General features: G+C 37.7%; 1 long non-coding RNA gene and 1 pseudogene across 10 annotated transcripts in view; one reads left to right on the forward strand and one right to left on the reverse strand.

Annotated features, from left to right (window-relative positions):
* The window catches only part of LOC141497619 (uncharacterized), a 160,705-nt gene that overhangs the window by 73,751 nt on the left and 61,735 nt on the right, over positions 1-25,219 (forward strand). The gene's annotated exons all lie outside the window — the stretch shown is intronic.
* Positions 9,843-24,620, reverse strand: LOC141503227 (solute carrier family 25 member 16 pseudogene; annotated as a pseudogene).

A 25,219-nucleotide genomic window follows, 5' to 3' on the forward strand; every position in this document is an offset into this window, starting at 1 on the left:
GGCAGGAATCTCACCCATGGAGAATATTTTCTGCCTGGGACTTTCTTTCTTTCTTTCTTTCTTTCTTTCTTTCTTTCTTTCTTTCTTTCTTTCTTTCTTTCTTTCTTTCTTTCTTTCTTTCTTTCTTTCTTCCTTCCTTCCTTCCTTCCTTCCTTCCTTCCTTCCTTCCTCTCCCAGTCAGGACTCAAGGCGGCTGAAAAAAGAACAAAGGATTCCCCCAGCCATGGACTGTTCAGAGTTGGTGCTCCCCCGAATTGGTGATGTTGTCTTTATCTTTTTCTTCTACTTTGATCATAGTATTACTAACCCTTTGTCTTTAATGCATTTTCTGCAGTATTGGATGTTATTGTAATCAATCTATTCCTTGTGTTGTATAATTAAAATACTTTCATTCTCACGAGTGCCAGTGAGAGTGTCATTTGCAGGAACAAAGCTGAACCTCAGTTAAAATCACAATACACCCTAGAAGGCATCGAGTCCAATCGAGCATATTAAAATAAGAGAAAGGCTTAGATGCTCTAACAGAATTACTCAGTGTAAAAGATTCAGAATATTTATTAGGATTTGAACTCAAGTGGTTCTGACATTCAAGAAATGTACACTAGGAGACTAGCTGTTTTCCTCAGCATGTTTTTCTCACTGTACACACTTCTATTTCCTTTGGATGCATCCTTCTTTCACCTACTCTGTTGCTCAATGCCTGATTGCCTCTAACTCTCTCTCTATTTAAATCTATTAGAAGCTTAATCCAAAGTAGCCAACCATTTCTCTCTCTGGAATTCATATCATTGAACTTCAGCACTGTTAGACACCACCAAGATGAGCCAGATGATTTCAGTAAAAAATAATTAAGACTTACAAGTGAAAAGAGAATTCCCCAAAACATACAAGTTTTGACAGAATTCAATGTGGGATTTGAAATCAAGTAATTAATTCCAAACATAGGACTCTAATAGGACACCTTCTAGGCTTACTCTATAAGTGATAGATTTCTCTCCCATTAACATCTTTCCCTCACTTTTTATCTCTTCTTTCTTCCTCGTTTTCCTGCATAATGAGCTCTACCATCACTCAATTACTCCTTAATATGTGGTTTTCTTTCCTCTTTCACTCCCCTATTCCTCTTCTTCTTCCTCCTCCTTTCTGTCTTGTCCTCAAAAACTTTTTTCTACTTGTTCTAATTTTCACCTATAAATAAGTGATCTTTTTTCTCCTTTCATGACTATAATGATACGTTTAGAGGTGGATTTAACCCAAGGGACCACTGAGTTGAATTCTATTACAGTTTAATAGAATATAGAAGTTTAGGTACTCTAGATTTCTGAACCCCAAATAATCAGAATGTTAACTAGGATTTGGACTGAAGTCATTGTGACTCTCTAGAAGAATCTTCTAGAGGACCTGGCTCTTTTCCTCTAAATATTCCTCCCCCTGCACACACTTTGATTGCCTGTGGAGGCTTTCTTCTGTCTCCTTGTGTCTAGTACTTGATTCCCTATAACTTTCTAACAGTTTAATTCCAGGAAACAGCCTTTTCTCTTTCTGGAAATCAGAGGGATTCTCAATAGGCTCCATCAAATACCATGCAATCCATTTGCTGAGGGAAAAAAAGAAGCAGACAATGTTTAAGTGATTTCACCAGAACAAAAATATTTCTCTGTTGGAAGCTGTGTTAGGATTTAAATTCAATGAGTCCACTCTAAGAAGAGTACTCTAACCACTAGGACACAAAGTTGCCTTCTACAGTTGCCAAGTGTTTCTTTCCCAATGTACTTGCTGCTCACCTGGGCTCTCTTAATTCATTGTCCTTCACAATTGTCTCTTCTCCCTCCCTGGCTCATTATCATGTGGCTTTTTTTGTCTCTCTGCCTCTGTGTCTTTCTTTTGTTTCTCAATTCTTGGGTTTTTCATATCTCACCCACTTGCTCCTTTTTTATCTTTATATATCTCATTGTCCTCTCTCTCTCTCTCTCTCTCTCTCTCTCTCTCTCTCTCTCTCTCTTCATCAATCCCTCCCATCTCAAAAGATTTTATTTTCCATTACTCTCATTCCGACCCAATCATAAGTAGTCTTTTGTTTTTCTCCCCATCACTAATAAGGTAATAGGTTGAGAGCTGGGAAGAACCTTGGGAGCCATTGAATCCAACTTGTTTATATGATAACATAGGAAACAGGTTGACACACTCTGAATTCCCCAAGGTTAAACATTTATTGGGAATGTGAATTAGGATCTGAATTTAGCTCATGCTGCCTTCCAAAAATGCTCCCCTCCAAAACCTTCTTCTCTGTAGGCAACTTTTGCTTTATCTCTCTGTGCTGCTTAGAACCTTTGGACCTGATTTTCAAAATGACCCCCAAATAACTAGGGTCTTCATTTTGTCTATCACTGATATTATCAGACATTTAGAGCTGGAATGAACCCTGAGGGCTACTGACTCCAACTCTATCATTTAAGGACCCAAGTAGCTAAGACAATTTCCACATATTTCCCAACCTCACACAACTTGTAAGCATGTTTTGAAGCAGAATTTGAAATCAGGGCCCTTGGGTGTTCAGGACAGTGTTCTATACTCTAGTGACCTGAGTGTGTTACTTCACACATTTTCCCCAACCCTCATTGCTAGAGGTCCCCTTTCTCTTCTCTTCTTCACAGCTAGCTTCCCCCCAACTCTCTGGATCTCACACATTTCCAGGGGGATTTCTTTTTTTCTTTTTCAGTCATCTACTGGGTAATCTAATAACAAAGCCTGTCAGGGTATTCATCAGAATGAGAATTTAAATAGTCTGGACTCCAAGGAGTCCTATTAAACCTGAGGAGGTATACCAGAACAGTACTGGCCATAAGCCAGGGAAAATGTATTAGTTCGGAGATGTCATCATATTCAAGGTATGGCAAGGAGGAGAATTTCACTGCAACCCAGAATTAATGGGGGAATTATAGTAGTATAAGGCATAATAAGACTGGAAATGCAGAAAAGGCAAGTTGTCAAGTGATTTGACCTCCAAAGAGATTATTTTACTACTGATATTGAAGATCATAGGAAAGCACTGAAATGTACTGGGGGTGGAGGTGACATGATAGGAACTGCAGTTTAGGAAAAACAATCTATTTGCCCAATGGAGGATGAATTAGAGTAGGAGACTTGAGGAAGGCAGAAACACTATTTTCATAGCCCAAGTGTGGGTTAATGAGCTCTGGGCAAGAGTGGGGGTTTATTGAAGCAGGTTTATTGAAGAGATGTCAGGAAGGTCTAATTCTCTCTTTTTTGATTGGAACTAATGAATACTTAGCAAGGCTTGAACTTGTGCCTGAAATTACCCATCAGAAATTAATCTTTCCAAGTAGAGAAGATGACAAATGTTTTATTGCAAATAGTGGCCTCAGAATATCTTGGAGAATTCAAAAATGAATTGTACTAGATCTGGAATATTGTTATCAATGGCTCATCATTATAAACACATCATCCAGAGTGAGTAAAATGACTTTTAATAAAATATCTTTGCAAAGATGGACTACCTCTCTTAAGGAAAGGGGCCCCATATCATGGCAATAGTGGGACTTATATGGAGTTTGAAAGGCTTTTCCTCTTCCTTAAGGCCTATTGTTGGCCAGGATCATATTCTATTTGATACATTCACCCTCATACCTTTTCCCCATCCTGGCTCACTACACTAATTTGGAATTGAATTCTACATCAGCACACATGAACACAGAGGAGAGAAGAACATCCTCCCTGAGCATACTTAAAGGAGAAGGACACAGAAACCAGTTTATCTCAGAACTAGATGGAGCAGATCTGATCTAAACTCAGGTTTTGATCAGGTTGGAGCTAAGTCTTTTATCTTATACTCACATACCTGTCCATGGGCACAAATACAGACAGACCCCCATATTTGGCATGGAAACCAACAATCTCCTTTCACATTCTTGTGGAAACCAAGCAACCCCACATTCCTCACATTGTCATGAAACAAATTTATTGTCCCCATCTCCTAGTCATAAGATTGATTTATACAAATTCAAAAACATTGTTTTTAATAACTTACCAAGTGGTCCTAATCTCTAAACTGGGTGAATGAAAAGCTTTCAACATATAGAGACCTAGGGGAAAAACCTGACAGCCACATGGACAGAGAGTGAGTAACATGAGATCCCCATAGTCCCTCCTCCTAGAATTGTCCTAAAGATATATTCATGGGGTCTGCCCAGATGAGTGAACATTTTACTGAGTTACAACAGACAGTAATTCGGCGCATTTATGTGAAGAACATTAAAAAGATGAGTCATCAGCACAATATGTAAACTCTGGAAAAAATAAGAACAAGCAAATAGTAATTCTAATAATAATATTGATAATAATAATGATATTGATAATAATAATAATAATAAACACTTTATAGCGTGTCATGGCTTGAAAAACAATTTGTAAGCATCCCATTTGAACCCTACAAGGAGTCTGTTATGCTCTTAGCAGAGGTGCTATCATTCCCATTTTGTAGATATGAAAAATTGAGGTTCAGGGAGTTGAAGTGGCTTGTCTAAGATCTCACAATGAGAAAGCAGAAATCTAGTGCAGGTCTTATGACTCCAATTCAGTTTTTGTCTCCATTGTGCCAGTTCACTAGTGGCAGGGCAGCTGGTGTTGGAGAGAATAAAATTACAAATCTGAAATAGTTTTAGAAAGACATTTATGAAATCACTTTGTAGAAAAGACTGAACCAGAAGGGAGGGTGGAGTTCCCTCTTAGGGTTACTTTCTAGAGGACTTAGACTAGAGTCTCCACACATAAACAAAAGGGGTAGACATTGGGTTGGTGCATGTGTTCCCCTCTGTCTCTCCCCACCTCGCCTTCATCTTTGTCTCCTCCTGCCTTGAAAAAGGAGGCTGAGGCATGGCCCCTTCCCCAGACCAGCCCCCTCCTCCTCTGCTCTGGGGGCTGTATGCAGTCCAAGTGCTGTTCAAGGCTGGTGATTCACAGATGCTGCTGCACCTTTTATGCTCTTCCATTCAGAGAGTTACCCCTCCCCTCCATGGGCCTCTCTCTCCAAGTTTCCACAAAGGGGCCCACCCTCCCCCACCCTCCCCCACCCTAAGATGAGCTGGGCTACTGTCCCCAACCCCCAGTCCCAGCAGAGTACCCTGAGAACCCTGGGCCCCTGGTCAGGGCCAGGTCCCCTCCTCTCCCCAGACTGAGTGATGGGAACTGAGAGAAAGCTTTGGGGGAGGTCCCCACTGTTCTGAGCCTCAGGTCGCAGAACCCCCCTCCTGCCTCCCCACTCTACTCATGGAAAAGACAAGCCCCACCCTTTAGTGACATCATTGTACTGGCCCCCTCCCACCCTATATTTAGAGGAAGCTTATTTGTCTTTGCTGGAGTATGTGAGGTAATAGGGAGCAGGAGAAGATCTGGGCCCCTCACCACTTGCCTTGCCCTCCCCTACAGATCTCCCCTTCTTTATCCCCATTTCCCTCCATCTTCCAGGCTGACCATTCCTGAGGGTCCTGAAAATGCCCAAGGGCTGAGAGGGAGGTAAGTACCCCATTCTCTGGTCCTGCCTCAGTCCCTCCCTTTATTCTCCTTTTGTTCCTTTTCTCCCCCCTTCAAGATTTTCATGAATCCTTCCCCTTGATTGTTTTTTCTTAGTCCTCAGGAGGATGTCTGTAAAGGTGGCTGGCAGATATACATATTTTTGTTTTTGCATATCTTATGTAAATATGTCCAATCATTCCTCTGTGCGAGTGTGTGTGGGGATGTATACATGTATGTGTTGGGGTGAACCACCACATGGCTGGCCCTTTGGGGTTGCCCCTGCCTGGGGCTTCCTGTCTGTCCAGACATTTGTCTGGGGGTCTGGGGCTTGGGGGCTGAGGGGTTGGGGTGGGGTGGGATTGGTGGAGACAAGCAGGAACAAGCCTTTGGGGTCACTCCCCTCTTCACTTGGATGTTTCCATCCTCCCTTTCTCCATCTTGGCTTTGTCTTAGACCTGAGGAGAGAGAAGGCAGAGTGGGAACTTTGGCCCTTTCCTTCCTCATATCTCTTTTGTTTAAAAAAGTGGGGGGATTCCGTGAATCTTATTGTCAACCAGAAAGAGGGGACTATCTCTGAAGCTGTGGATCACTATTATTTTCAACCTGAAAGATCAGGGTTGTTTTAATGGACATTTCTTTCATTTGGAGGGATTTGTTGATGACCTACTTGCATTTTGTTCTTTGAAAATTTCCTGTTCCTTTGCACTATTGGAGAACGACACTTAACCTTGGGAAATGGAAGCACTTCCTTCTTTTTCTCCTATATACAATAAGCCTGAGACACATTTAATGCAAAGGTGTGTTTCTTCACATATATGTTTCCCTTCTTATTTTGCCTGCCTTTGTTGTCTGTAGGCTAAACTATTTCAACTTTACAGAAGCAGAATTATCCATTTTGTTTTCTGTGACTCTCACTTCTTCTATCATAACTTCTTCCCCTATCCATGGATGTGAATAATTTCCTCCTTCTTCCTTCATTTGGCTATTGACTCACTCTCCTTAAACACCTAAATTGGCTCAGGCAGAATATAAAAAGCCATTTTTTCTCTATTGTCAAGAAACCTTGAGTGTCTTCCACTCCCATATTGCTCTTTTTGTTTTTTTGAGTAGGTAAAAGAGAACATTTTTTTGCTTCATTTCTTTCTCAGGCTTTCCCACTGAAGAGGGATTGGCTCACTCAAACTGAGATCCATTAAAGACTTTACCTTATAAAAGCCAAGGTCTTCCACTGCATCCATGGCCATTTCCAGTCATACTGATTTATATCTGACCACTGGACCCAGAGGGCCCTGGAGGAGAAAGTGAGCCTGGTTACTTTGCACAGCTCTCTCTCACTTAAATGGTATTTACTTGCAGGTCATGGCATCAACTCCTTTATATCATCATACACTCAAAGAACATATGTAATTTAATTTGATAAGTGCTGAGAGGTATTGATAACCCATCAACTATCTGGCAAACCACTTCTCTTTTATCTTATCTGTTTGTTTCTATATCAGCTTCCATATTCTAACTTCCCTCAATCCTATCCAGTTGCTGTCTTTGGAGTTATTAAATGTGATTTTGTTTTAGTTTGTTTGCTTCTGTATACTGCACACCTAATCTTATCCACTGTTCTGCCTTTCAGTTTTTAACAGGATGCAAATGTTTTTTGGAAAGCTAAGTGTCCCATTGGAGTTGAAATTTCTTTGCCCAGATGAAGTCAGTCAGGAAATGAGACAGGACCAGTTGGTCCTGATACCGTACAGTTGGTACCATATTCACTGATTTGTAGTACAGATTTTTGATCTACCGTTGATGATCACTGACTGAAACTCCATTCTTTCCACATTACCCTGCTCTATTACTACCCCCAAGATTGTTGACTTCTTTCTAAATATTTTTATTGACATTTTCCGTTTCTTACATCACCAGTGCATCACTTTTTGTCTCTTCCTCTTTCCCTTCTTGAATGTCATGCCATATGATGAAGAGTATTTTTTGTTTTAGGGAGGATTAGACACGTTTGGACAAAGGATGTTATTTGTATAACCCTTGTGGACCTCTCACCTCTTGGACAAGGTATGGCAAAGTTGTCTTCCCATGTTTCCTTTTCAGGTCCATTTGGTTTTCCACAAATCACTTTTAATATTTTTGCTGAGCCATTCTTTCTACTGAAATTGGTGTACTTACATACACACACAGTTTTCTTGGCTTTTCTTATTTCACTTTAAATCAGTTCACAAAGATGTTTCCTTACTTCTCTCTATTTTTCATGCCCATCATTTCTTTCTTTCTTTTTTGTAACATTTATTATTGTTGAATTTTTAAATGTATTCTCTAAATGGCACAGAATGCAAATTTTCCTTCAGTAAAAAACTTCTAGTTTCATTTAAGGAAATTCTTGAAGATATTTATTTTACCCATTTAACTTAGCTCAAGGTTGCTTGACAATATTTAGTAACACTATTATAACCCAGAAGGGGAAACCTACACATGTGGTTTCATCAACAGGTACGATTATCAAAGAAACAAATATTTATCTTATGAGAAGTTAAAATCAACACATTTCATCACATTTTTGACCAAAACTCATCAATTTACAAAGGCTTTACAAGAAATGTTCTTTCTCTTAAATCAAAACAAACATGGAGGCAAACAATGATATCCACCAATTTTCTGACTCATCTCATGATAATGATTTTACCTATCATGTCCTTTAAGATGAATTTGCAAAACTAAATAATAATGATGCTAAAATCAACAAAAATGAATCCTAGCCTTTTTAAATTGCTCAGTTTTAAACAGAAGATGACTAGAATTATTTCCAATACCACCGTTAAATAAATTTCCATGACTGAAGATGTTCACTCATGGAAGAACATTTTGAAACACTGTATGTTCTTTGTCCTTCATTTGTGAAGGAGACCAGGACATCAGGGAGGTGATGCCATGACAAGCACATGAATTGGATTTGGGGGTGGGGTGGGTGCTGTGCCAAGTCATGAGTCTCACTTTCTCCTCTAGAGCCATCTGGTTCCATTGGCCAGATATAAATCATGAATACTGGAGAAGGTGTTGGATGCAAGGCAGTCAGGTTCAAGTGACTTGCCCAAAGTCATACAGCTAGTAAGTGGCAAGTGACTGAGGCAGGATTAGAACTCCCATCTTCCTGAATCCAAGACCAGTGCTCTATCCACTGAATTATCTTGCTGCCCTTGTGATTCTGAAACATATGAATGCGTATATCACTCTAATTGTTTTTACAAACCATATATTGACAACAAGGAGGATGCTGACAATCTACCTGTATACATACAACAGAAGTCATAATCCAATCCACTTCTACAAATAAAATCTGTCAGGGTTGGCCTGTTTTTTGAGATCCCTAAGTTTACTCACAATCATTCTAACTGACTTTTAGGACTAGGTTGTCTTTTATGAAAACTTTTGTAAACTATCCCATAGTATCAGAGAACTTTATTCTAGTACCTTCAATGAAGCTTACCCAACTGGTTAAGAAAAAGTTTCCATATACATTCTTGCTACAATAGTCACAAATGATTAAATCTGAATCAGAAAGCAAAATGAATCTGGTTCATTGTAAATTTCAGAATAGGTTTTCATTAACTCTGGCTTCAGGCTGAGAATTTTTATTGCTATGATTATTTAAAAAAGCCTGGGGAGAACACAATAAAGTTAAGAGGAAATCTCAGAAATCCTGTAATGGAATCAATGAAACTCATCAGTTTATAAGAGCTTTAAATTATTCTAATGAAACTGATAAATTATCAAATAAAAATTCAGGAAACACTTCGAATTTCTGGCTTAAAAACAAAATTAATTATTCCCATACTAGGGACTATAATTTTAACCTTCACTTAATCTATAGGCACTGCTGCCCTCCATCTCATTGTTCAGTAGGAAAGTAAAACAACAAAAGTGTATATACAAATAAAAATAAAAATATGACTAGTTGAAGTATTAAAACTGCTTCTTTTGCTTGTAAATTGTGAATACTCTGCCTAAGAGCAAATACAGAGAATGTAGTTAAGAGACAGACCCTGATAGATTCCACTGAATATCCTATGCTGTCTATCCTCATTCTTCAGTGTCTTCTACCTTGTGAGGCACTTTTTTTTTAGGTTTTTATAAGGCAAATGGGGTTAAGTGGCTTGCCCAAAGCCACACAGCTAGGTAATTATTAAGTGTCTGAGACCAGATTTGAACCCAGGTACTCCTGACTCCAGGGCTGGTGCTTTATCCACTGCACCACCTAGCCGCCCCATGAGGCACTTTAAATAATCTGGGAGAACAGTTCTGAACTGCATTTAAAGAGAGTTTAGATCAAGCAGATAAGATAGTGTCTGTGCTATTATTCCAGCAACATCAATGCATAGCAAGTGTATCTATATTTTCAGAACTAAGGCATTTGGGCTATCTGTTGAATACCTTTCAACAAAGTTAGGAAGATGGGAGAGGCCAACTGTCTTAAAGGTACCAAAAGTAGAAATGAAATCCCTGCATAGGGAGCCATTCTTATAAAAGTAGCCATCAGTTCTCTCTGAAAAATCCTTTCCTTTGCATCAATTGTTTTGAATGTGTGAACAGCTCCTAAATTCTCCTTTCTCCTGCAAAACCAGGTAAACTCCAAGTCATCTATGTAGGTGCAGGTGATTGCTGTCATCTGACCTTCCATGGAAGTAGTCATTAGCAGTTGTCTATATACAGAAATCTCTAGTTTTGTGATAGTTAACTTTTTCTAATGGACAAAGGACATAAACTGAATTGAATCATATGGGATGATTCTAATCACCTTTGCCCCAGTTTCTTTATATAGACCAAGACAGCCTTTGTTTCTGGGGACAGCACACAAAGTAGAAAACTATCCTAAATATTTGTAATGGAGACTGACTATGCACCTATAATTATATGTTCTGGCGATACAAAGGTGGGATGGTGGTTTTGACACAAAATTCTGTCCTTCATCCTACCACAAAGAAGCCCAGCCAGTAGACATCCCTATGACTTGAATTTGTGTGTAGTGGGCTGGAGCTCTCACTTTCTGTTCCTTCAGTCCCAGGGGCTGCCAGTGCCACCATCTGTGCCTTGGGGATACCTGGGCTGGGGTGGTTGTACAATCAGAACCCTGGGACCTCCAAGTGTTCAGGACCTCCAAGTGTTCAGCTCACAATGGAAAATGACCAGTTTAGGCTGGCAATGCCTTACAGAGCTGCCCCATAGTCCAGCAGCTGAGGTTCCAGTACTCCTGATGGGGTCCTTCTCCCACACATCCTTTCTTACAGCATGGTGATACTACTCTGTGACATTCATATTCCTTGCCTTGCTTAGTCATTACATGGAGGATGACCAACTACATTGTTGCCAATGCACAATTGTAACAAAAAATGCTGCTATAAATGTTTTGGTTTATATGGAAACATCTTTTCATTATTGATGATTTCCTTAGGGTAAAATGGAGTCTTTGTTTTAAAATTTTTAAAGTACTTGTTACTTTCTGTGTAAAAATTGCAATTAATTTTCAAAATGAACATATCATATCATGCCTCTACTGACAATGGTTCAGTGTGTGTACATTCTCACATTTTATTTATGTATGAAAATCATATTTGTGTTACAAGAGAAATATGATAGGACTCCATCCTAAGTTGTCGTTTTCAAATAGTTATGTTTGGAATCCATCTTTCACATCCATCTCATGCTCTGGATTTTTTTCTCAGGAGACTCATTTTTACCTTGATCAATTTCTTTTTGTGAGACATAATTATTGGAATGTTCTATGTTATCTTCTGTTAACAAGGATGGTTTACATTTTGGTAAGTATTCATCTAATTCACATAGAAGGTCAGTTTTGCTGGCATCTCCTTGAGTCAAATGACTCCTATATATTGTTTTCATTTCACCTTCATTGGCTATGCATGTGTCCTTTCATTTTTGAGACCAATCATTAGGCTTTTTTCCCCTTGTTTTAATCAACTTAAACAGTGGTTAATCTATTTTGTTTATATTTTCATAAACTCTACAATTACTTTTTTATTAGTTTATTCCTTAAAATTTTCTTAATCTTATTAAATTTAGGATTTCCATTTTGATATATAAATGGATATTTTCATTTGTGTATTTTTCTAAATTTTAAAATTTTATGCCCATTTCCTTGTTTCTTTTTTCTGTGTTTTAGAAATATAAGGATTTAGTGATAGAAGCTTCCCCTAAGTCTGGCTTTGGTTGTGTCCCAGAAATTTTGGTATGTTGCTTCATTTGTATATTTCTCTTAAAAGAAATTATTGCTTCGTTCTCTGATTCATTCTTTGACTCATTCATTTTTAACATTATATTATTTATTTTTCAAATAATTTTAAATCTAAGTTTCCACAACTAGGCAATTCATGCACTTTGTTCTATAAATGTTCAGTAAACGTTTCCATTTAGTATTTCTGTTTTTCTCCACTTCCTTATGAGGTTTAATTCCTTAAGATTGGCTCATTTTTATAAAGGTTTCATGTTGAGCAAAGAAATAATTATATTTCTTTTTATTTCCATCCTCTTTACTCCAGAAATCTACAATATCTAACTTTTAAAATATTCTTGTTGTCTTCTTGATTTCTTTTGTATATTTTATGAATAGATTTTGCTAATTCTGAGAGGGCAAAGGTGGATTCTTCCATTAGTATAGTTTGTCTATTTCTTTCCATAACTCATCTATTTTTTTCCTTTAAGAAGTCAGATGCTTGGCCATTTGTTTAGGAGTGACATTATATTATTGTCTATGGTACCTTTAAGGAAGATAGAGTTTTCCTACTTATCTCTTTAACTTAGATCTGTTTCAGATTTTGCTTTGTCTGAGATTTTGATTGCTACCCTTGCCTTTTATACTTCATTTAAGGTTCCAGAGGGAAAGGGATAGTCTGAAGTCTCAGAATTTTTCACACGGCTGTATTCCGATCTAGATATGGGGGTTTGAAAGTCTCTAGTGGTTACAAATTGATGTGATTTCAGGAGAAGATTGTTCACTGCTTTCCTTAACCAAGAAGAACCCCCAGTCTTTTGGGGTTGCAATTGATACTGCTCCTCAGGGTCGCTATTCCATTGGGATCCTAAATGATGCTATTCCTCAGGGACCCTCATCCCTTGTGACCAGGAATGATACATACTTCTCAGGTTCTTTCCCTCCTTTTGCCCAAAATGCCCTTCTCTGCCCTTGAACTCTGAACTAGAAGTCTCTATAAGCACAGGTCCATCAATAATACCTTTCTAATCAGCCACTAGGTCCCTTTACTGTCTCTGACTTGAGAGCTCCCAAAGTGGAAACTGCTTGTCTGTGAAAGTTAATTATCTGAAAAATGAAATAATTTTCAGGTACAAAGTTTCCAAGTAAATAAACCAAGGATTTAATGGAATGGTTAGAGTTTCCCTTCAGTCAGGTCAACTAATTCCTCAGTAATTAGTGATAGAGGAGAATTCACAGTTTTTTTTAATAACAGAAAAAAGAGGATTAAAACATAGCAGCAATCTTAGGAAACTTGTTTTGAATATAATTCAATTTGATTAGGCAGGTCATCCATCTGGTTACTTCTTCCAGGCTTTCTGAACAGAAAGTCATACTGTGGTCAACATTGAGATGTCAAAGGGAGATTACTCCAGAAGGTCTTGCACCAAAGCTGAAGCATTTTGTAGACAGAAATCTTCTTTTCAAGGGACCTGTGGTTACTAGACAAACTTGAGCTTTCAGTTTCCAGAGAAGGAAATCCAAACATTGAAGATTATACTATTCAGCTAATACTTAACCTCTAGCTAAAAGAACTTATTCAAGAAGTCAGAAAACTTTATCTTTTGTCAATATCCCTCTTTCTCCAGATGTCAAAAAGGGTAACTTAGTTTTTAAAATATTCTTTATATCTTATGATCATTTTATTCTGACACTGATGTATATGGGGTATCAAATTATTTTCTACTAATTAATAAAGTCTTAACCATCGATTCATTTACAAAATCTATAATTAACCTAAACTTAAGGCAATAGGTTTTTTAGTTTGGCTTACCTGTTAGTGTTAGCTTTTCCTAAATTGAGGAACTTAATCCTATAGTCAACCCCCCCCCCAAAAAAAAACAGAAAAAAAGCAAAGTTGAATATTCATTTTGCATTATTTTATAAACCAATGAAAGTTGTTAATGCTAAAGCTAATGCTAATGTCAAATTTGCTAAAGTTGTTAATGATTTCAACTAGTTTTTCAGTTAATTCATTAGAATCTACTTTTTCCTGCATGCTTTCTGATGTTTCTACTAGGAATGCATGTTATAATTTGTGAAACATTTTTGCTGCATCTCTTAAAATAATCCTTTGATTTCTGTTCATTTTATTATTGTCATGATCACTTATGTATCTGATAGTTTTCCTAATATTGAACCAGACCTGAACACCTTCATTCATTTTTGCTCAGTTGAATATTGATCAAGTGTAAATTTTCCAGTAGGATACATCAAGCTTCTCTTTCTGTTCACATAAAAGTTAATTATATTCTCTGTGGGATTATAGATGCTGCTCCCAGACCCTTGCATTGACCATCCATAAGAGATTTTTACACTGGTAGGACAACTAGAGTTTTTCCTTGGGGTATATGGTGGATGTATAAGACTGAGTGATTGGAAAACATCCTTGCACTGAGAATGAGCTCTTTCCCTGCTTTTGCCTCTCCTCAATGTAACTGCCTGAACAGTGGCTTAGTCACAGTCTTTTGAGAACTGGAAATTTTCCCATCTAGGCCACTCAGTGGTGAGAGCACGGGGCCTGTAGTTAGGAAAATCTGAGATCAAATCCAGCCTCAGATACTTACTACTTGTGCTACCCTGGGTCAACATAAATCAGAGTATTTCTAGTCGAGCACTCTTTCATCTTTTGGCCTCCTCAGTAAGACTGATAACCCATCTCAATGTCTCTGTGATCTTTCAGAGCTGTCTGGGGTACTAAGAGATTAGGAGACTTGAGTGTGGGTCTGCTGCTGGTGTGGTCCAAAGCAGGACTTGAGCTCTGAGCCTTCCTGACTCTGAAGCTGGCCCTCTGTCCTTATGTTTCAGACAATCCCTCTCTTTTATCCAGACACAGTCCAAGCATCCCCTGTTCCATGAGCCTCTCCTGATCCCCACTGCTGGTGGCCTGACTCCCAGATTGCCTTGTACTTCGCCTTCATTTATTTTTATTCTCTGTATACTTTCATGCATTTCCTGTCTCATCAGAACAGAAGCTTCTAGTGCTTGGGAGCTGCGTCCTTAACAGTGTTTCTATCTCCAGAATCTCTCACAGGCCTGGTTATGCAGGAGTTATTCAAGAAATGCATGATGATTGCTGCATTCAACCACTTATCCTTCTTTATACACAGCACCTAGGAAGAACCTAATCAATAGCTATTGAAGAATGATTTTATGAGTTGTAGGCCTATGCTAGAGCGATTAGTAATGAATATGATTTTATCTTTTATTTGTGTCTCATTGAACATTGTCGTCTGCTGTCATTTTTATTTTATTATCAGAGCTAATAGATTTATCCATTTATAGTTTAAATTGATAAGTGATAGGGGTATTGCTCTCCTACCTTCTGCCATGCTCTTTTCCAATTATGCCATCATTTTATTATCCATTCCAGAGTTTGCTTTGTGAAAAGGCACCACTGGGCACACATCTCAGGACAGCAACTTTTATGATAATGTGAAATTGCCCACAGATCTGTCTTCAAGGAAAAAAATGAGGCAAGATGTGGGTCAAATGCTGGTGAAGGGAGGGGGGCAAAGGATGGTATAAAGACACATGGAATCTAGGGATAGAGAAGAGAGAGCAGGAGGAAAATAAGGTGGGTGTCTGGGCTGGCCTCATGAGGGCCTGGTCAAAATCAAGAAGAACATGGGAGGGACAGACACATATAGACTGGACAGGGCCACAGCCAAGATAATACAGGCCACATATGGAATGAAGAAAGACACAGGGTATCCAATCATGGATAGACAGAAGACAGACATGTGGATACCAGATGTGATAAATGAGCCGAATAGTCAAAAGTCTCCTCTCAGCACTGGAGGTCTCAGCCCAAGTCACGATCCTGAGTCTGCAGATGTGGAAGGAATCACTCTGCACTTCCAAAACTGCTTTTTTCTACCTCCATAATAAGCTTCAGATTCTTGACCAAATTTATTTTTTTTTAGTTTTTTTTTTTTAGTTTTTGCAAGGCAATGGGGTTAAGTGGCTTGCCCAAGGCCACACAGCTAGGTAATTATTGGGTATCTGAGGTCGGATTTGAACCCAGGTACTCCTGACTCCAGGGCAAGATCAGAAACAGGAACAAAAAGAAGCATTAAAAGGTAAATATGATGGAGAAATCCTAAGGAACATAATAAGTTTATAAATGGGAGAGGAGCACCATGGTCAAACCACACATCTAAGATGGTTCACAAAAGGAAAATATATAATGAATCATTTGGTCATCAAAATCTATCTTATCCTATAGGTAAGTAGAAGTGAGGATAATACAAAATACAAGTGAAGAAAAGTGTGAACTGATAAAAGAAGGCCAATAGTTATATGTAAGATACTTTAGAAGAGGGACTGTAGAAAGAGATGGAGAGGGAGAGAGAGAGAGGGAGAGGGAGATGATGAGATACAAGAAAATGGAATGGAGTTAAGAAGATAGCTAGTAATCATAACTGTGTGAATAATATGAGTTCCCTGATAAGAGGAAATGTGTAGCAAAATGTATTAGAAACCAGACTCCTACAATATGTTTTGTTTTGTTATTAAAAGAAATATTTTTAAGACAAACAGATAAATACATTTAAAATAAAGGGACTGGAGGAAAAATGGTTATACCTCATCTGAAGTAAAAAAACAATGCAGGGGTAGCTATGATGATCTCAGACAAAACAACAGCCCAAAGAGCCCCAATTAAAAGGGGAAAGCAGGAAAACCTCAACTTGTTGAAAAGAACCATAGAAAATTAAATAATACCAATAATAAACATATATGTGGAAAATGGCCTAGCATTCAGATTGTTTTTTTTGGGTTTTTTTTTAGGTTTTTGCAAGGCAGATTGGGTTAAGTGGCTTGCCCAAGGCCACACAGCCAGGTAATTATTAAGTGTCTGAAACAGGATTTGAACCCAGGTACTCCTGACTCCAGGGTCAGTACTTTATCCACTGCACCACCTAGCTGCCCCTATTCAGATTGTTAAAGGTGATATTAACTGAATTACAGGAGAAAATAGACATTAAAATAATAGTAGTGGAAGATCTCAACTTTTTTTTCTCAGAGCTAGTTAAATCTAACTAAAAATAAATAAAAAAGGATTCAGTAAGATGAATAAAATCTCAGAACCTTAGATATGAGAGGGCTCTGAAGAAGACTGAATTGGAATAGGAATAAAGATCTTGCTTTCTGTAATGTCACATTATGTAAATTTGACATTATGTAAGGAACTCTGAAAGAAATCTGCATTCCAAAAAGCCCCTCTGTAACCTTGGCCATAGATTACTGGAATCTTTTTTTGCTCCTGACCCTCAGTTTGGGGCTCTGTGGCCTCCTACAAGCCACCAACCCAATAAATCCCCCAAAACGCCTTTTAAAAAATCCTACATGTGAAACAGAAAAACAGACCTGCAGAGAGAAAACCAGCCCCACTGATAGATCAAGGCTTGGCTTGAGACCTCCACGCTGAGAGAGGAAATCTGGATTTCAGTCATCCCACCAGTGGGAGAGTTTGGTGCCTACAATTCTGGTCTTGTGTCAGTCCTCTATGCTCCAGTGTGCTTCTCCATGGTCCCCTTCCTGTCACTTGTACTATCTTGAATGTTTCTGTGTCTGGCCTCCAGCTGTATACCTGCCGGAATCTTCTTCATTTCTTCTCCAGTTAGCGCCTCATGAAGCTGGCCCCAACAAACATCTGTTCCTCCTCATGTTGTGGCTTCTGTGTCTACCCCACATGTGTCCTTCAATCATGTTCTGGCCTCTCCTGCATGGGGGCAACTATCCCTTCCTCCTCCCTCCTGCTCTGTTCCCCATTCACTGGTAAATTCACATTACATTAAATTGCTGTATACAAGGGTCTGTAGAGTGGGCCCCCTATGTAAAGTAAGGATCTTGCCTGGCTGCATTTTCTCAGCTCTATTTTTCAGCTGGTTCTCAATAATTGACCTAGAAGTCTGTGCATCCCAGAAATACTTCTACCATATCTGTATGCCAGAGATCAAAGAAAGAAACTCTGTTTGTAAAAAAACATGCATGGAAGTTCTATTTGTGGTGACAAAGACTTGGAAACTAAAGGATGCCCATCAGCTGAAGGATGACTGAACAAGTTGACGTGCATGGTTGAACTGAAATATAATTGTGCTACAATGAAGGACAAGCAAAATTGATTCCAAAATACCTGGGAAGGCTTATTTGAGCTCATGCAAAGTCAGATGAGAAGAACCAGGAGAATGTTGTTCACTGCAGGAAAAATACTGCAAGATGATCAAGTGTGAAAGACAGTTGATGAAGACAATGTTCCAAGGCAGTTCCAAAGCAACCATGATGAAAAATGTTCTTCATATCCCAAGACACAACTGATGAACTCTGCCTACAGATTAAAGGATCAAAAGTAAGAAGTAGATCAAATTAAAGTGCGACAAATTCTGCCTCAAATAACAAAATTTCATTCATATATTAGAACAGTATGGAATAATTTTGTTTGTGGGTAACAATTTTGATTGAAATTCATGTAGAATAAATTTTCTTGTATTCAAATAGTTATTAAAGATAAATTTCACCACATGTACATATGTGTTAAAAAATATCTAAACAAAAATATGATCATTTTGAAACTCCTCCCTTCTTCTGCTTTGTAGATAGGAGAATGGAAGGGGAAGTTCACCCAGCCCTTTTGGGGGAACTTTAGAATACAGTCTGCCAATAGTAGTTTTAAGGTCTATAAAAGGGAGCAACTACCACTGGAAATGATAATCTGGTTGAATATTAGACAAGTAAGATAAGCAGCACAAATGCTACATTCTGGAGCATTACATTATGTATCCCATAAGATTTGTTTTTCACCTAGCAAATAGTAGGTTCTAAAATAAGTGTTCTCTAACTACTAATTCGATTTTAATTAAATTTCTTTTTGGTTTTTGCAAGGCAGTGGAGTTAAGTGACTTGCCCAAGGTCATATTGCTAGGTGTTTATTAAATATCTGAGTGGGGATTTGAATTCAGGTCCTCTTAATTGCAGGACTGCTGCTCTATCCATGGAGCCACCTAGCTGTCCCTCCCTACTGATTCTTAACAATTAATACTTACAGGACTATCTAAGGGATATCAGATGAAACTTCATAAATTTCCTGCTTTGTTTGGGAGAGGTTCTAGTTTCTGTTACTGAACTTTTCAGAGTTTGACAATATGTTGTCAGTAGGACTGAATTTTGTTTTCTGATATGAATTTGCTTTTGATTATTTCTAGCTCTACACAATAACAATGATAGGTATACCACAGATGATGTAAATTATTGACATTTTTCCAATTATTTATATCTGACATTATTTGTGTGAAGTATATCAGGTAATTGTGTTCACATAGTTTCCTGAGATTGTCTTGGCTGGTACAATCCCAAGTATTTTATATGGTTTAAAGTTATTCTATTTTATGTTTTCCAGGTATTTCAAATATGCTTTAATGTTCTTTCATCAATTGCTTACAGCTTTGTTATTTTGAAATATCCCAAATTTCTGTAATTGTATACTCTTTTTTTTCCTTAGGTTTTTGCAAGACAAATGGGGTTAAGTAGCTTGCCCAAGGCCACACAGCTAGCTAATTATTAAGTGTCTGAGACCAGATTTGAACCCAGGTACTCCTGACTCCAAGGCCAGTGCTTTATCCACTACACCACCTAGCCACCCCAATTGTATACTCTTTTAATTTTTTAAAGTATCTTCTTGATTCTTGAAGTCATTATTTTATTTTTTGCTACATTCTACTTTTGAAGGAGTTTTCTACACAGAATAAAGTTTTGTACTTCTTGTTCTAAGTGGGCAATTCTCTTTCTAATTTTTTCTCTTGAGTCACGTAATTTTCTGCATTTAACCCAACTATCACTATCATTCAGTTTTTGACATAATTTTCACTCCTTTAGTATCCTGTTCCTTCTTTTCTTTGTGAAACTGTGGTTGAATTTCTGGTCAAGCTACATTTTTCTTTGAGGTTTCTTTAAATGTCTGCCTTTAATTACTCAGTTTCTGAGATTCTGTCTTGAATATCCTTTCCACAAAAATTGTTCCTGCTTTCTTTTCTCACCCTTATAATATTTTATTTTCTCACTTACAGATTAAAATATTTTAGCATTAATTTATTATTTGTATTTTATTTTTTCTAAGTAAATAGAAAGAGTTTTCAACATTCATTTTTGTAAGATTTTGAGTTCTGCATTGTTCTACCTCTCTCCCTTCCCTCCTATTTCCTCATGTCAATGAGTCGGAGTCAATGATATAGGTTAGACATGTACAATCATGTTAAATATATTTCCATATTATTCCTAGCAATCATTTTTATAAGATTTTGAGTTCCAAATTTTCCCCTTCCCTCATTGTCCTTCAATCTTCTGACAATGGCAGGCAATTTGATATAGTTTATATGTATTTTATCATGTAAAATATATTTCAGCATTTGTCACAGTTGTGGAAGACAGAACAAAGGGAAAAAACACAACCATGAACAATGTGGAAAAAATATGCTTTGAAAGATAGAATTCTTCAGGTTTTTATTTGGATACAGATATCATATTCATCCATGAGACAGTCCTTTGTACATGACTTGGATCATTGTGTTGCTGAGTAGACCTGAATCATTCATAGGCAATCATCAGTTTCCAGTATTTTGGTACCACAAAAAGGGCAGCCATAAATATTTTTGCACATTGATGTTTTTCCTCTTTTTTCATGATCTCATTGATAGTTTGTTTGCCCTTTGGACAGAATTCCAAAGAGCTCAACAGATGGGTTTAATCAATTCACATCCCTACCAACAGTGCTTTATGGTCCCAAATTTTTCCACATACAAACATTTATTATTTTTGTTATCTGTCATATTAACTAAATTTAAAAGGTATGAGGTATGATTTTCATTTCTCCATTAAAAAGTATTGAGCACACTTTTTCATATGCTTGTAGATAGCTTAGAGTTCTTCATCTGAAAACTGCCTGTTCATATCATTCAACCATTCATCAATTCTGAAATGATTTCTATTCATATAAAGATGACTCAGTTCTCTATATATGAGAAATGATGCCTTTATCAGAAATACAGTATTGATATTAATTGTCTATTATATCTCTTAGTAAGATATAGTTTCCTTCCTTATCTCTTTTAATTAGGTTTATTTTTTACAATTAGCTTTTTTTACAATTACAATTAGTTTTTAACTTTGTTCATTTTATTTTCTAGGATTTAGGGTTCTTCATTTTTCTGCCTCCTTCCCTCCCCCTTCATGAGAATGAGTAAACTAATATGGGTCATATGTGAACCATATTTGACAAATTCTCATATTAGTCATGTTGTGAAAGAAGTCAGAACAAAAGGAAATAAGATGAAAAAGTAAGAAAAAAATACATAAAACAAATTTTAAAAAGGTGAAAATTGTAAACTTTGATCTGTATACAAACTCCATACTTGTAATTCTGGGTCTGGATGACATTTTAATTGTCTTTGCTCATTGAATTCCTGAGAATAATTAGGTCAAATCATAGTTGATCATTCCTGTTAATTTGTACAATGTTCTCCTGATTCTGCTCACTTCACTCAGCACTAGCACATGTAAGTCTTTCCAGGTTTTTCTGAACTGTACCTCCTCACCATTTCTTATAGAACAATAGTATACTATCACAATCATATACTGATATTTGTTCAGTCATTCCCCAATTCATGGGCCTCCTCTCAATTTCCAATTCTTTGCCATTACAAAAATAGCTGCTAGAAATATTTCTCTGCATGTGGGTCTTTTCCCCTTCAATATGATCTGTTTGGGAGACAGACTTAGTAGAGATATTGCTGGATCAAAGGGCAGACACAGTTTGATTGTATTCAGCCAGAGTTCCAGAATGCTTGAATCAGTTCACAACTCCACTGAGAGAGTGTTAGTGTTTCCATTTCCCCCATCCTCTCCAACATTAATCATTCTCCATTTTTGTCATATCAGCCAAACTCATGGGTGTGATATGTTATCTTTGAATTGCTTTCATTTGCATTTCTCTGATCATTTGTGATTTAGAGCATTTTTTTCTGACTATAGATAACTTTAATTTTTTGATTTGAAGAAATTACCTGTTCATATCTTTTTACTATTTATTGTTTGGGGAATGACATATTTTCCTATAAATTTGACTCAGATCTCTCTGTGTTTTAGAAAAGAGACCTTTATTAGAAACATTAGCTGTAAAAATTTTTTCCCAGTTTTTTGCATTACTTCTATTCTTAGTTGATTTGGTTTTATTTGAGCAAAATTTTTTAAATTTAGTAATTAGAATTATCCATTTTGCAATTTATAATGTTTTCCAACTTTTGCTTGATCATCAACTCCTTCCCTTTCCATAGATATAATTGATGAACTATTCTTTGTTCTCCTGATTGACTTTTTTTTAGGTTTTTTTTTTTGCAAGGCAAATGGGGTTAAGTGGCTTGGCCAAGGCCACACAGCTAGGCAATTAGTAAGTGTCTGAGACCGGATTTGAACCCAGGTACTCCTGACTCCGGGGCCGGTGCTTTACCCACTATGGCACCTAGCCGCCCCTCCTGATTGACTTTTGGTTTCACCCGTTATGTTGAAATCATGTAGACTTTTAGACATTTTCTTGGTATAGGGTTATATCTATTTCTAGTTTTCTCAACATTTTTTGTTAATTAGTGAATTCTTCTTCAAAAATTATGCAAGAGTAGATTCCTAATAGTCATTTACTACTGTTTCTTTAGTATCTAATCTATTCCATTGATATACCACTCTCTTTCTTAGACAGTATCAAACAGTTTTGATGACTGCCACTTTCTACTTTTCATTTCGGCATGGGTAGGCCACCTTCCTTTGCATTTAAAAATAATTCTCTTTATACTGTTGATCTTTTGCACTTCCCAATGAATTTTGTTACTCTTTGTTCTTACTCTGTAAATATAATATTTTGGCAGACTGATTTGGTAGTGAATGAGTAGATCAAGCTAGGTATAATTGCCATTATTATGTTAGCTTGGCCTGCCCCTGAGCAATAGACATTTTACCAATTGTTTAGATCTGACTCTATTTATATGAAGAGTTTTTTTTTAATTGTGTTTATATAGTGTCTGAGTATAGTTTAGAAGGTAGATTCCACCATGTTTTATAGTGTCTACATTATATTTTAACTGGACTTACTCTTTCTAACCTAAGTACTGGTTGTAGTTGGTAGTATATAATCCTGTGGATTATTTATATGGGTCTATTTTGTATCCTGCAACTTTGCTAAAATTGTTAATTGTTTCAAGTTATTTTTGTAGTAAATTTTCTAAAATTCTCAAAGAATATCATGATATCATGTGCAAAAAGTATTTTGTTTTTTCATGAGGCCAGATGGTTTTGAGACCATGAAGATGGTTTTCCCATGAAATGTAATATCTATGGAGTAACAACAATATTGCAGGGTGATCAACTCTGCATGATCATCTACCTACCTTTTCTCAGGAGTGCTGTGACCCAGATAATTCTGAAGGACTTGTGATAAAGAATACTATCCAACCCAAAACCAGAGTTGATGGTATCTGAATACAGACTAAAGCATACTTTTTATTCACTTAATTTTTCTTCAGGTTTCTCTTTTTTTGAGGGAGGATTGTATCAACTTTTACAACATGACAATTGTAATATTTTTCATGACTGCATATTTTTAACCTATATCAAGTAACTTGTTTCTCAATGAGAAGGAGTGAGGGAAGATGCAAAGGAAAGAAGTTGAAGTTCAAGGATTTCAAAGTGACTGTTGAAACTTGTTTTTTTGCATGTAACTGGGGGAAAATAAAATAACATTTAAAATAAAGATAGTTTATCCTTAGGGAAGCTGTGAGCCTATAGAACATAATCATTGAATAATACTGACAATAACATTTTAGAAAGTTAGCATGCTTGTGTTTCCCTAATAAGATTTTCCTTACCACCAGTTTGATTTTATTCTCCTTGATAACAGACCTTCCAAAATTAATGTTTTTTTTTTCCTGTAACTCTTGATCAGCAACTGGTCCTCCTTGAGGGAGACCATCCAAACTCATAATATAAGAAAGAACTTGACTCTTAGAAGAGCCTTTTGGAGCACATATTCCCCTAGTACTCTCCAAGAGGAGCAACCCTTCCTGCTGAAGACACTATGTCTCTCTGCTTCCCCATGCAGGACTGCCCTTCCATGATGAACTCTATTTTACTGTGCATGCCTTAATTGTGTGCTGACTTCCCTTTTCTTCTCTATCTTCCTCTTCTTCCCCATTGCCCATAATAAAACTTTGCACTAACTTGATTCCCATTGTTACTGTTATTTTTCATGCCTGAACCCATTTAAGGGATTGTTTCTCAAAGTCTCTGACTGGCCCACAGAAATCCTAAACAAGGAATTATTGACTTATTGACAGTAAGGCTACATGGGGTATTAGGGGACTACAGGTTCAGCTGCAAATACTAAGAGTGAATAGTTGAACCCTACATCCTCCCAGGAGTTACCCCTTAAGCAGAGGACTCTCAAAAAACCCAGATCTTCTCTGGTGTCTGTCCCTGCCCATTTTCCAATCCTTGAATTGCCAGATCAGAGGCTGCCTTCCTCCAGGAATTCTTCCCTGATGCCCATGCCAAAAAGGCCTTCTTGTACCTGTCTTCATTCACCATGTAAGAGTTCCCATAGGATTTATCTCTGCCTACTCCTTGTCCCACCTAGGCTGTGAACTTCCAGAGGGCAAGAAATGGACCTGGGCTAACCCTCCACCTCCAAGCCCAGGGAATATTGAAGCTGGAAGGCTAGAGAAACACGTTTAGAGACGTCATGGGATGTGTTGCGGTTCACCCTGAAACCTGTGTAGCACATGCCGGTCTAAAATTTCTTGTCCTTCACTTAAAATCATGCCATCAGAACAAGCCCCCACAACCCCTAGGGCCATGGGCAACCTGCCCAGACCACAGAGAACAGTGGAAACCTGCAGTTCAAGAATACTTTTTTTTGTTTTGTTTTTTTTTTTTTTAGGTTTTTGCAAGGCAAATGGGGTTAAGTGGCTTGCCCAAGGCCACACAGCTAGGTAATTATTAAGTGTCTGAGACCAGATTTGAACCCAGGTACTCCTGACTCCAGGGCTGGTGCTTTATCCACTGTGCCACCTAGCCGCCCCTCAAGAGTACTTCTGAGGGATCTTCACTGGGCACATGAACCTTGGTTGTCACAGCAAGGTGATGGCCAGCAGTAAGGACAGCTAGCCTGGCAGGCAAGATACTCCCACACAGATCCAAGATCTGCTCTTCTGGACATATGGCCCCTCCTCTGATTCTCAGTTTCCTTTTCTGTCCCATGAGGAGTTTGCACCTGATGCTCATCATTGAAAACCTTCTAGTCTTTTCACAGCTCACCAACCCATGATCTATTGGGAGAAGCGTCTATTTCTAACCTTTTCTATTAAGGGCAGCACCACCCAA

The sequence above is a fragment of the Macrotis lagotis genome, chromosome X (assembly GCF_037893015.1).
Source record: "Macrotis lagotis isolate mMagLag1 chromosome X, bilby.v1.9.chrom.fasta, whole genome shotgun sequence".
In the NCBI taxonomy this organism is placed as follows: domain Eukaryota; kingdom Metazoa; phylum Chordata; class Mammalia; order Peramelemorphia; family Peramelidae; genus Macrotis; species Macrotis lagotis.